Raw genomic sequence first — 13,582 nt, forward strand, 5'->3', positions numbered from 1 at the left:
TGACCTCCTTGGAAGGGAAAAAATGCCATGTAAAAATGCAGACCAATTTATTACAGAATGACAAAATGTCACAGCACAGAAGAAAGCCACTTGGCGCATCATGTTCCTGCTGGTTCAGTGTGAGAACAATTTGCCCCGTTCTACTCTCCCACCTATTCCCTATGACCCTGCGCATTCTTTTTCTTTAGCTAACTTATCCAATTCACTCTGTGATACAAAAGTCTAGGAGATTCTTCTCCATCTCCCTGAAGTGATAGAAACTAGATGAGGAGTTCCCTCGGGCCTGAATAATTCCACCGTCTGTATGAGATGATCTCCTCCAGTCAGAAACAATCCCATTTTTTGGTGCAAGGAATTCAGGGAATGCCATCTACTGTGCGAATATTCAGCTTGTTCCAGAATTCAGAGGGTTCTGGGGGACAAAAAATGTCTATCTAATACCTAACCTAGATCTGGCCTTTTATAATGAAAAAATGTAGCCACCACAACTTGCAAACATAAAATTTAACTATTAATGTGAAAACGATCCATTTTCATCATCACTCTACAAATTTCACTTAGCTCACTTCTAACTATACTGATGGAATTCTATAAGCAACTGGATACCTTGAGCTATGCCAAGATGCTGGTAAGAATAGCTGGAATGGTCATCCTGATGCAAGAAGATCTTGCTGCAAATTCCCCCTCAGCTTTTACTCAAGCGGTGTGGCACAATTGTCACCAGGGAGTAGAAAGGTCACGAATGAAGCTCTTTAACAAGAAATAAATGGTTTGTTAATAGCCCAACTTGCCATATGTTGTAGTCTTACCAAACGTACCATACACAAAAGCCACTGGAAGACTTGACAGGAAACTCAGAGTGAGTGCTTGTCAGATTCAGCTTTCTGCTTGCTCCAAATGACCTCCATATTGCCAACAGCCAAACCTCAGCTTAGGCTATGACTTACCAGCACCAGCCACATGCACCTTCTTACCACAGAAATGGTCACCCAACTTTCGGAGAGCCATTGCCACCATCCTGGCATCTAGGCCATGTACTAGTCTTGTGCCCTACAACATTCAGTACGCAGCTGCATCAGCGTAACAGTTGTGAAGGAAAAGACACCCAGTCCATGGTGAGGGTGGGGACTGTATCTACAAGTGGCCACTGGGTGATTACAGGGGAAGAACAATACCATTACGTACAAGAAGTGTTAATGATGCTGGTTGTGTACCCCCTGGTCATCGTGCCGCATTGACACGCACTGTGCGTAGGACCTTCCTGGCACTGTCACTGCATGGGGAATCTACCTAAGATAGACTTTCCCACACACACAGCTGGTGAACTGAAGGCCATGTTGAAGGGCAAGGGCCCTAAGGTACTACAGAGTGAGCCAATGTCATGTATACATGTTGTTAACCCTGTTGTGACATGATGTCATTGATGCTTAGTGTATATCCTATCAACTATAATGCATCCTTAGGGACTGCTGAATGATGCCACAGAGTGGGATGAAACATCCAGCACCCACACAGCCATGGGCAACCTCATGAACAGTGAGAAACAAACTCCTTTATAATCTCAAACTATGTCCATAAGTGCCAGTAGTGGGCCCCACAAGCTATTACAAAATGTTTCTCCTCCTCTCCCTCTCGCTATACCTCACTGAGCTCCCCTGTTGTGATGACAGGGTTGAGGAAGCCTGTAGACCCTGGTTAGGTGACCCTGGGAGCATTTTTGCCCAGAGAGGACAGACATACTGGTGGTCTTCTTGCCTGAAGCAGTGTGCCCCTTTCTGGCCAGAATCTCAAGGATCGAAGACAAGGACAAGCTAGGTGTAAGTGACTGCTGAGGGTCTAGTGTGTGGGTCCTCCCCTGCCTCCATGTGAGGATGAGGCACTTGGACTGTGGCCAAGGCTCCCTACCCCTCCCTCACCTTGGCTTCAAGCTTGAGTACCAATGCCTGGGGCAGTGGAGAGCAAGTGAGTACAGCATTCTAGCAGATCCTGAGGATGCTAAGCCAGCCTCTCCATTGTGACCATCAACGTGTCAATGGACGCAGCCTGATGGTCACTGGACTGACTGCTTTGCTGCAGCTTCTCAGTGAGGAGAGCCATAATGTCCCAAACACCCACCTACTGATATTGCTTCTCTCTGAAGATGTCCATAAAGTTCCTCAGTGCTGGGACCACAGGGTTTTCTCCTGCTGCATGCTCAGCTGCTGCCTATTCCTCTATGGGCCTCTGAGTGCTAGTGACCTAAGGCATTTAACACTCATTCATTCACTCAACTGTGAGTGTGTGTTCCTCAGTGGCATCCTGTCCTACACTGCCTTCACCTGTTGTGCCCACCAAGATTTTGGTGTTGCAGCAGGTTGTAGTAGTGGGCAGGGGGTTCCAGGGGGTAGCCTAGGTTGATGGCTCTTCCAGGTCCTGCACAGTTTCTTGTTGAGGAGGTCTCCTGCGCAGGAGATAGCTGCCTCTTCACTGATGTGCTTGGCTCACTGGCTGCAGCTGTATGAAGCAAAAGGCAGAATGTATCCTGGCCAATGGTTACAGGCAGTGCCTGACACAGCATACTGATTGTCCCATGTCGTCAGTTCAGTGTTACCAGAAATGATCATTACCTGTTTTGCTGGGACAGGGAGTAGAGTGTGGCACGTTCTCGTGAAGCCTGGGGCAAGGCATTGACCTTCTTCTGTCCTGTCCAATCCTCCAAACCCTAGACAGGGCATTGAGCCAGGTGGTGATCTCTGACCAGGCAGACATTGTGTAGTGATGTGGCCTTCTCTGTCTGCCTTTTGAAGAAGGGGCAGCTCTCCTGTGCAGACCTCTGTTGTGGAACCTCAGTACCGACTTGCACTTGACAGGCATCTCAGTCCAGTCATGAACAAGGTGGATGTCAGATGCCAATGCCCCTTCAAGTACACTTTGAGCTCTTGAAGGTGGCATAGCTGCAGGCAATGCTGGTTTTATGGCGGAGATAATGGGAACTGCAGATGCTGGAGAATCCAAGATAACAAAGTGTGAAGCTGGATGAACACAGCAGGCCAAGCAGCATCTTAGGAGCACAAAAGCTGACGTTTCGGGCCTAGACCCCCTTTCTGATAAAGGGTCTAGGCCCAAAACGTCAGCTTTTGTGCTCGTGTGATGCTGCTTGGCCTGGTTTTATGGCAGTTGTCTAATGAGTGATGCATTCTTTTGAGAATGATGCATGTTAATATGGGATAGAGATGCAACTTGATTCTTAACATTGGGTTGGCAATAGCCACATGTTTGGTAAGCTATGGTAAGAAAACTTGCCTAGTTTTGTGGGCAGGTTTTAGCTCAAAAAAATGTAAGATTCCATTTCTCCACAATGCAGAGCCCAAGCACTTTTAACTTGCCTTGATCATAAAAACAATTTAAACTAAGGATTAGTCTAGTGGTTCTCCTCTGCACCATTTCTAAAGCCTCAATAACTGAGGAGAACATGCAATGGCTGTAAAAGCACTTTATAAGTGCAAGTCCAATTTTTTTTTATCCGACTACAAAACATTGTTACAATCCACTGATCAGAAATTAGATTTTTCCATTTTTTTCATTTTTCTGAGCTTAGTGTTCCAAAGGCGACCTGAGTAAGCTCTCACCCATGGATGTATAATCAATAATCCTATAAATACAAATCCACTGTCCCATTCACTCTAGCCAACACTTCTCAGCGTTTGCTATGAATCTCTACAGATCTCAATTTCTGGGAGTTTTATTCTTCATACAGTAATGGGACAGAGTTGTTAAGTAATATCAAAGAAGACACCTGGCATTCTCTAGGCATGTTATCTGTGCAGAAGAGTTGGAGGGCCTCAGGATCACTGGGAAAACGAACTGAAGAAGAGTCAAAGACTAACTTTGAAGGAAGGAGCTAAGCAAAATTAAAGGCAGCTAAACCAGAACTCTAACAACAAACTCATCTGTTACTATGATCAGGTCTGAAGACCATAGTTGTCTATGCCACTTGACATTGCACTTAAAAAGAATGAATGTACAGACTTCCAACGTTCAATATCTTTCTGAGCATCTTTGAGAAAACAAGAAGCTTGTACTTATTTTTGTATCAGCATAGGTTCTACATTCATATGGTGTGTCCTCTTTATGCCAAAAATGAATTTTAAATTTGATATTTGATTTTCAGTTTTATTATGCTTTTTGGCTTCAAGCCATAAACCAAGTTGTTGCTGTCAAAAACTAACATTCACTCAAGGTTTAATCCACAATTATGGCTGGACTCAGTCAAAAGCACCCACTTGAGAATGGGAACCATTGCATTATATACATTCACCATTTTTAAAATCATGTTGCAATACTGAGGGGCACTGCACTGTTAGATGTGTCATCTTTTGGATGAGTTGTTGAGCTGAGGGTCCTCGCAGATGGGTGAGAAAGATCACTCAAAACTATTTTAAAGAACAGGAGAGTTGGCCCCAGAGTCCTGGCTGTGATGTTTCCTTCATTCAACAATGATTATTCGGTCATTATCACGTTGCAAGTTTGTGGGAACTTGTTGTGTACACAAACTGGGTGCTGCATTCCCTATATTACAAACAGTGTCACATTTCAGAATCAACTCATTGATTGTAAAATTATTCTATTAAAGCAAGCCTTAATTTTACAAGAATATAAAGCCTTATGATAAGCTGCTGGTCAAATTTTAGCTTATCCTAATTTTTCTTAAGTTGTTTCTTTAAATTATATCTGAATATTCCCATTTGCAGTTCATTCTTCACTTTCTCTTTGATGTTTTTTTTATTTTTTTTGTGATTACATAATACTACTGAGCCTTAGGTGGTCTATCTGTTCAACTGACCTTTAGGGAATGCATGAAAGGTACACAACATCACTCTCCCTGTAATTTGTGTCCTTCCCTCTCTTGAGCAGAGGGCACTTTCATTTCACAAGTATTACTGTGAATGTGAAAGTCATTAGAAATGGTGATCCCACAACCAACGGAATAGATAAAAGCTCTGCAGTCCTGCCACGTGCAGTTGTGAATGGTGGTAAACAATTAAACAGTTCACCGGAGGAGTATGCTCCACAGATATCCCTTTCTTCAATATTGGAAGACTCTGGTAAATCAGTGCTTAAAAAAAAGGCTGAAGCTTTCACAGCAATCTGCAGCCAGAAGTGCCAAATGGATATTCCATCTCAGCCTCCTCCAATAGTTCCCAGCATTACAGATACCAGTCTTCAGCCACTTGAGTCACTCCACATGATATGGTTGGACACACTGGATGCTGCAAAGGCTATGGGCTCTAACAACATTCTAGCAATAGTACTGAAGACTTGTGCTCCAGAACTTCCCCGTAGCTATTCCAGTATAGTTACAACACTGGTATCTACCCGACAATGTAGAAAATTGCCCAAGCATGTCCTGTATATAAAAAACAGGACCAATCCAACCCAGCCAATTACCACCCCATCAGTCTAACTCAATCATCAGCAAAGTGAAGGAAGGTGTCATCAACAGTGTCATCAAGCAGCATCTGCTCAGAAATAATCTGCTCAGTGGCGCCTTATTTGAGTTCCACCAGGCCATTCAGCTCCTGATCTCATTACAGCCTTGGTCCAAACATGGACAAAAGATCTGAATCCCAGAGGTAAGGTGAGGGTGACAGTCCTTGACATCAAGGCTGCATTTGACAAACTGGGGCATCAAGGAGCCCTAGTAAAACTGGAATCAATGGGTATCAGGGAGCAAGCTTTCTGGTGGTTGGAGTCATACTTGACACATAAGAAGATGGTCATGTTTGCTGGAGGTCAATCATGTCAACACCAGAATATCTCTGCAGTAGTTCCTCATGGTAGTGTCTTCAGTCCAATCATCTTCAGCTGCTGCGTTAATGCCCTGGCCTCCAAATCAAGGTCAGACATGGGATGTTTGCCGATGATTGCACAATGTTCAACACCATTTGTGGCTCCTCAGATACTGAAGCAGCCCATGTTCAAATGCAAGATCTGGACAATATCAAGGCTTGGCCTGACAAGTGGCAAGTGACATTCGTGCCACACAAATGCCAGGCTATGACCATCATCATTAAGAGACAATCTAACCACCACCCTTGACACTCAATGGTATTACAGTCACTAAATCCCCCACTATCAACATCCTGGTGGTTATTATTGACCAGAAACTTAACGAGAATCACCACATAAAGACAATGGCTACAACAGCAGGTCAGAGGCTAGGCAGTGAGTAACTCACTTCCTGACTACTCAATGCCTGACCACTGTCTACAAGGCACAAGTCAGGAGTGTGATAGAATACTCCCCACTTTCCTGGATAAGTACAGCCCTAACAATACCTGAAACCTGACACCATCCAGGACAAAGCAGCCCAGCTGATTGGCGCTACATACCACAGCATTCACTCCCTCCACCACTAATGCTCAGTAACAACAGTGTATACTATCTACAAGATGCATTGCAGAAATTCACCTAAGATCCTCCGACAGGACTTTCCAAGCCCACGACCACTTCCATCTAGAAGGACAAGGGCAGCAGATACATGGGAACACCACCGACTTCAAGTTCCCTACAAACCACTCACCATCCTGACTTGGAAGTATATCACCATTCCTTCTGTTGCTGGGTCAAAATCCTGTAATTCCCTCATGAGTGGCATCGTGGGTAAACCCACAGCAAGTGGGCTGCAGTGGGTTCAAGAAGGCAGCCCATCACCACCTTCTGAAGGGCAATTAGGGATGGGCAAGGAATGCTGGCCTGCCACATCCCACAAATGAATAAAGGAAATCTAACACTGTGCAGTTTCAATGCGCCAGGCTACTACATCTGTTCCAGTGCTTATGTGCAGCATGTTTAGTGTCTGATTTATATTAACTATCCATAAAATGTTAGGCTGGGATTTCTTCATTTGTTATCTAAGTGTGTGAGTGACTATGTTAAGTGTCAACTTACACATCACCCCCACCAATGATGTGACTCACCGGACTGCCAAAGAGCTGAAAGCGGGCCCTTTGGAGAATTTCCTGATCTATCAGGCACTTTGACACTGGTGTACCAGGTAAGGATGGCAGATTTCTTTTCCTACAGTTTATTCATGAAACATTTGGGTTGTTATGACAGTTGGCAGTGGTTACACAAGAACTAATAGGCGCGTTCCTCTTTTTAAAAAGTTCTAGATTTTATTGCATTCATCTTTTACCAACTGCCAAGTGGTGAAATTTGAATGCATATCCTAGGAATGTTAACTGGGGTTCTGGATTACGAATCCATACTACCATTGTGCCACTCCCTCCCTCTTGCAGGAGGCAGGAATTAGTGTGGTTTTCAGAGGTCAGTCCCTTACCTACCATCCATGACCCTGATCACTCCCAGAGTAGGGAAATTGGTGGTTTCCTCCTCCAGCTGAAACCTAGCTGGCAGGTCACCTGGTTTCTCTGTCTGGAAACTAGCCACATTGTTCATCCATCAGGGAAACAGATGATCAGAGAGGTGGCAAGAAAGGTGAGTCAAGAAGTCACCCATGGACCTACTTACCAAGTATTTAATTGTAAAGTTGGCAACTAGGAGGGGCAGGGGACAAGTTATACTCCAGGGCAATCTTGTCCAATTATTTGCATTTAATCACCATTTCCAGAGAGGCTAAAATTCTGCTCCTAATATAGTATTCGTCACATGCCCTATCGTGTTAAGCAAAATTATCTTATACATTTGAGATTTAGCAACAAATAATCCATAACTATTTAAGAAGTATTGTGTTAAAGCAGTTATCAGTTACATGTGTGTAAAGTTGCTTTTTGAAATATTGACAATAGCACGAGAGATGAGCTCTAATGTGTAGAAAGTCCCATCAGTGAAAAGTAACATACATATGTTCAGATGAGTGGTTAATATTTCTGAAGATGAGGAAGGGATACAATAATCTTTTTTGACTCCTTCATTTACACGGGGCCCTCACAATGCTAGTTCATTTCCTGGCTCTATCTCCTGGTGTCAGTCACTAAATCCTGCTACCTTTAAGTCTCTCACCAGTGCAACTGTATCGTGCTACTTGATTTTATCCTTTCTTGTAGTTCATACATATTCCAAAAAAACAAAACCTGTGGTGGGTAAAATGTTGATACATCTATTCAGGTGTGATTTTTCTACTCAAAGGTTAAGAACTTATTTGATCACATATAAGTTAGCTACAGCCTGGATGAATTTTATTTTGTCATCTCAGCTTTTTTTCAGTAACTGTTCCCTCCTCCCAGCATTTGAGAGTAGGAAATACATTAGACCTTGGACAATAAACCCAGTTATTTGTGCCTATCTGCAAATGATTGTTAACCAGGATATGTTCACAACATTTTGCTGCGATTCTTCTTTTCTAATGATAATGAACACCTACAAGAGTGTGTTTCTAGAAAGAGACTTGGGAGCCTGGTGACATTGTAAATCACTGCTTGTGACTGGTAATTAGTAGGTTTAAGCTTCCTACTTTTTCATCTCTGAATCAGCAGGTGTCAGAGAAAACAAAACACTTATTAGGCCAGAGGTTGAAGTGACAGGTGCTGTTGAAGTACCGAACTATTACAAGGGCAACTTCTTTATTGTGCACATTGTCTAACCCTCACTCAGTCAGTCAGCTGCTTCTTTGGTTTTCATAAAACCATTAGAAATGGAAAAATGCAAGTTCAACTGCAGATTTTTGTTCAGTTAGTGATGTCCATTGGTGTGAAAAGAGAATCCTATACTTGTGCTTGGCAGATGTTAATGGTTGGACCAATACAGGGTAGTTAATAAATGTTTTAAATTGTCCAAATTCGTAACAATACTGTGCTTTGTTAATCTCTCTTTAGATTGTTACATAATCCCATATGATATTGAACTACACACTCAACCCTTAGCCCATACTAGGTCAGCTATCTCAGCCTGGGCAGTGACAAAGTGGTAGAATTGTCTCTTATATTCTTTGATTAGAGGGAGAGAAAATCAACTATGTACCTACATTGACTCTTACTTATTGCCTCACCTGGAGAAGTGCATGTGAGCCACATTGGAGTCCTGAAACAGTGGGCTGCAGGACATTGGACCAGTCAGTCTAGAAATGACAAAGGCATGGATGAGAATTTCAACATTAGAAGAGTTAAGACAGAGATGGAGTTGGATGATTTTACATCGATGCAAATGGTTGGCCTTAAGTAATAGCATGGATTTGTTGTCAGGTACAAAAGGACATCAAAAATTATGAATGGTCTCATTCAGCCTCAGGCAGTTGCCAAAGGACATGGATGGAGTTAGTGATTTGTGATGGAAACTGAAAATAACTGCATCAGTTTTTCCAATAGTTAACCAGTGCTAGATGTTGGACCAGCAATGTAATTTAGAGATAGTGGAGTGAAAAAAGAGGGATGATAGCAGAGTGGAACATGGATTTGTTAGTTTATAGTAGTTCTGCTTTTGTATCCTGTCTCCAACAGCATTTGATGAGAAGGAAGAAATCAAATTGATTTGTAAAATACTTTATTCCACATACATTCTATATAATTGTATATGTTCTAAATTATGAAAAGAGGCTGTTCAGACCAGACATTCCATGTGGCATTTATTCTTCATGAGCAGTAATCACCATTTTGTTGCTATTTCCTCTTATTTTCTAGAGAATTGGGTACGACTAACATCAATGCATTCAATCAGAATGAGTTATGTCATGTAGTGATACAATATAAACTAAATAACAGCATTATTCCAGTGTTTTAAATTGACTTAAATGGAATAACTCCCCTGCTTCCTGCTGTTTCACTAAGAACGAACCATTTTCCCTATATCTCTTTTTGACGTTCTCTTAACATTCTGCTAGCTGATAATTTGACTCCTGTTTTTAAAAGCTGTCGTCCAGTTTCAAATTTTAGTTGAATTTTTGTTTTTTAATTTGTTCACAGATGTGGACATTGCTAGTGAGGCCTGCATTTATTGCCCATTCCTTTCTCCCATGGTGTGACAATACAATGGCTTTGAGAGTTGTATTTTGTCCTTTTTTAATGGAGGGAGGTTCAGAGAGAGGTGATGAGTAGTCTAATCAGAGCTTTTACAGTAAGCACTTTGGGAGACCTTGGTTTTTCTTTAAAAGAGTTGTAACAACGAAAGCAGTCTGAATGGCGAATGGGGGGTGTGGGGAGAGGTCTTTTTTGGGGGGGATTGGAGGTGGGGGCGCTCCCACAAAACTAGGATTATTAGTTTTAGTTTATCGGTAGCAGCAGTTCCTGGGTCTTGAAGCAGCCTTCGGAAGCTACAGTATTTCTTTTCCCGCTATTCTCTTTCTCTCTTTCTTTCTCTGAGTTTTCTCTTGATATTTTTCCCCTTGGAGTTGATAATTGCCTGTGAGACAATCTATTTTTCTTGCCTGTTGCCTAGAGCATAAGGGATGTTTGTACATTTGGAATAGTTACTGTTTAGAAGTAAAACAATCTATTATTCTGTTAAGTTTTCCAGTCAAGTTATTCCAATTTCTTCTTTATTTTGTCATATTTTAAATATTGTGTAGGAATTATGTGTGTTATCCTTCAAATCTGGTAGTTTGACCAGTTGAATTGCATCTGAAACACTATGCCTAGCAATTGCCTTTAAAAAAGAAAAAGCTAAGGTCTAGGTTATCTGGGGGTCTGGTCTGGTCCATCACAATGGCAAAAACAATCATTTTACTTTTCCGCGGTGTGGGTTTTTAAAAATTATTTCACGGGATGTGAGCATCACTGGCAAGGCCAGCATTTGTTCTGCACCCCTAATTATCCTTGAACCCTTTCTAAGCCATTTTAATGGACAGTTCAGAATCAACAATAGTACTATGGATCTGCAGTCACATGGCCCCACCCAATTTCCTTGTCTAAAACACGTTAGTGAACCAGATGGAATTTTGACAATAGTCAGTTAGAGTTTCATAATCATCATTACTTTGGATGGCTAGAAATTTGTTTCAGTTTGTTAAGAATTTAAATTCCACCATCTACCACTGTGGTATTTCAGTCCTTGTCCTCAGAACATTAGTTCGGATTATTTGTCCAGTGACAGCACTACATCATCACCCCCATTGCACATTTGCACTTTAACAATGGAAGTCAATGGGTTTTCCATATGCATAATTGTTTTAGTGTTTTCATTAGGTGTTGAGAACTCAGATAGTTCTTTAATCAGTCTTCATGATAAGTACTAAATGTGACTTGACAGTGATGCCCTGAATCTCCCTTTCCTCAATCAACTAGCCATTCCTGTGAGGCATCAGTGGGCATTCTTAGAATTATATCCCTGCATTAGCTAACCCCCACCCTGTAGAGCAAAGTGATAAGAGGAAACAGTGTGATGGGCAAAAGGTTATTAATGTTCCTCTAAAATAAGGCAATTACTTGGGGAAAGTGATAGCCTGGTGTTATGGTTGCTAGACTAATTAAACCAGCTAATATACTGTGGACCCAGGTTCAAATGGCAGATGGTGGATTTTGAATTTAATATTAAAAAAAATCTCAAATTAAGTATCTACTAATGACCATGAAGCCATTGCCAATTGTCAGAAAAACCTATCTGGCTTCTTTATCTCCGTCAGAGAAGGAAATCTGCTATCCTCACCAGGTCTGGTTTGGAAGTGACTCCAGACCCAAAGTAGTTGACTTTAAACTGCCCTCTGAAATGGCCTAGCAAGCCATTCTGTTCAAAGGCAGCCAGGGACAGGCAAGAAATGCTGGCCAGTCAGCAAAACCCACATTCCAGCAGTGAATAAAAAAAACTTTGGTGTAATTGCACTTTGAGATTTTAAGCGAAAAGAGAGTATTTTATGTATTTATTTTGTTCAATTTAAGCAAGTTTGTGGTCTCTTTGTATGTAATGCGCAGGGTTGCTGATGTGGAATCTGCGCCAGCTTGTGAAATGGAAACTTACACATCATCAATTAAGGACATTTTTGGACACACACACACACACACACACACACACATCTGGTGAAAGCTGACTACCTAATATCCAAGAATGTTGAATTTTGTTTATAGATATTCAGCGATGGCTGGTGCAGCAGTGGCTGATACAAGTATAGTAATATTAGCCTCCCTTTTACGAGGTGAAATGATCTTATCCTGTGGAAGAAGTAAGTATTCACTACTTGAGAAAATCTTGTTGCAGCAGAAATGACTCATACTAGCTGTAGTAGAGAGGTAGAAAGGGGATCATTAAAAAATAGTTTTGCATTAGTCGTAGTTTAGGAATTAAAAATCTTTTCTGTGCTTGTATCCTTTGGATTTCTTGGTCCTTTTGTGAACAGTATGTGGTGGAGATGGCATTCCTGCTTTTGTGGAAAGTAGTTATCTCAGCTTGACTCAGTATTGAATAGGAGTACACAAGCCCTCCAGCAGAGAGAAGAAATGTTTCAGTTGAAGTTCCCATGCTGCCTGTGGAGTTTCTAGCTAGAAGGTTTTACCAATATATTGGTTGCTATTGCAGCACTCGGTAAACATTTGCTTTTTTTGCCACTTAAGGGCGCAATCGACAAAAAGGGCCACATGGAGATGCCTGATTAATCTGATGATCTTATGCAATTAAAGGATTTGCTCTTTCCTTCACTGCAGTGTTTTTTTGACAGTATAGAAAGTAGACATCACTAGGCAAAGCACTAGAAGCTAATCAAATGATTGTTTTTGAAAAGTAATTTTATTAGAACTTTACAAATGTTAGTAGACTTTCCATGACATGCCTTGTGATGAATTAAAGGATAGTTAAAGTATGGTGGGTAAAATATGACAGGAAATAAGTTCAAGCTTTCATACTGTTCTGTGCAAGCCTTTTATTATAAATGGATACATTTTTATTTGGTGATAAATTGTCTTCTCTGTCTGTAATTTGTATATCTTGTCTTACATAGAACATGGAACAGTACAGCAAGGTACAGGCCCTTTGGCCCATGATGTTATGCCGACCTATTATCCTACTCTAAGATCAAACTACCCTGCATGCCCGACATTTTACTATCATCCACGCGGCTATCCAAGAGTTGCTTAAACGTCCCTAATGTACCTGACTCCATTATCACTGCTGGAAGCTCATTCCACATACCTACCACTCTCTGTAAAGAACCTACCTCTGATATCTCCCCCATACCTTCTTCCACTCACTTCAAAATTATGCCCCCTCGGTACATCTCGGTAATCATTTTGTATCTTCCTCCAGTCAAAGTTGAAAAGTGCAATTCTGACATAGTTCTTCATACCTCAGATCTCTTATAAAGAATATTGGTGTCTTCTTTTAACAGTTCACAATGCTTGAGATTATCCCTTGAATCTCAGAACCTCAACTCAGAGTTGAGGGCTATTAAAGTTTAGTGTGGATCCCTCTGGACTGTTGGCTCTATTTTTAACATTCTCTTTATTCATATAAATCATTTCAAGGTTTCCATAGAATATCTTCAATAGTAACACTAAAATGCTTCATAATACTCGTATTTAATTAATACTACTGAATGTCTACCTGAGATTAAAAGGCCAATCTTATAGAATTGCAAACCTGAAGAAACCACAGACAAATAACTCGCATGAAAATTGTCAGATAATTTCATGTAGCAAAGAAATACAGTATTTGAAAGCCTGTA

Source organism: Stegostoma tigrinum, chromosome 20 (genome assembly GCF_030684315.1).
Source record: "Stegostoma tigrinum isolate sSteTig4 chromosome 20, sSteTig4.hap1, whole genome shotgun sequence".
Taxonomy (NCBI): Eukaryota; Metazoa; Chordata; class Chondrichthyes; order Orectolobiformes; family Stegostomatidae; genus Stegostoma; species Stegostoma tigrinum.